Consider the following 1,036-nt stretch of genomic DNA (forward strand, 5'->3'; position numbering starts at 1 on the left):
CTTCAGCTTGACCCCTGACCCCTTCACCTTACCCTAAATCACTTCTAACCTTGACCTCTCTCTGCTGATGCCTTCAGCATGACCCCTGACACCACCAACCCTAACCCCTTCACCTTGCCTCTGATTCCCCTCACCTGACCTTTGACCTTCCTCTTACCTTGGTCCCACTGACCCTGACTTATCTCTGACCTCTGACCACCCATCCCCTGACCTCCCTCACCCTGACCCTTCCCCACCCTCCACCTGAAATCCCACCCCTGACCAATGTCACTTTACAATACGTGTTTATTTTTTGAATAATTACCCTGTCAATTCCACAATATCTGTGGTCAGAGAAAGCCCTTCCTGAACATTCCCAATCTCCTGAAATTCCACTTTGTGTACCGTGCCCCCTGTGATTCCATTGTTTCCTGGAATTCCCCGACTGAAGGCCCATTTGTCTTTGGGAAATCTGGTGAGAAAAATCACGCAGGAAAAGATGGAACATTCAAATTTTACTTAAAAATTATTCTGAGTATACTTCATCACAGAATCACAACGTTACAGCGCAGAATGAGGCCATTCAGTCCATCATGTCTTCACCAGCTGAGCATTTAGGCAGTGCCAGAAGCCTCCCTTTTCCCTATATCCCTGCACATTGTTTCTGTTCAAATAAACATCCAATGCTTCTGTGATTGCTTCAATTCAACCCTCCCAACTACCTTCTCACGCAGCACATTCCAAACCTGCACTGCTTGCATTTTTCTTAAAGTTTTTTTTGAAGAAGCGTTTTTTAAATCACCTTGTATTTTGCAAAACATTTTAAAGCCGTGCTCTCTGGTTCTCATGAGCAGGAACAATCTACTCTGCCCTAACCACTGCCCCCTCCATGATTTTGAGGTATATTATTAATCTCCCGTTAACCTTCTCTTTAAGGAAAACAATCCCAATTTTTCTACTTCTCTGAGGAAAATGTCTCATCTCTGGAAACATTCTCATAAACCTCTTCTGCATTATCTCCAATGCGTTCACATCCTCCCTATAGTGTGGCGCCCAG

This window comes from Rhincodon typus, chromosome 28 (genome assembly GCF_021869965.1).
Source record: "Rhincodon typus isolate 14 chromosome 28, sRhiTyp1.1, whole genome shotgun sequence".
Classification (NCBI taxonomy): Eukaryota; Metazoa; Chordata; class Chondrichthyes; order Orectolobiformes; family Rhincodontidae; genus Rhincodon; species Rhincodon typus.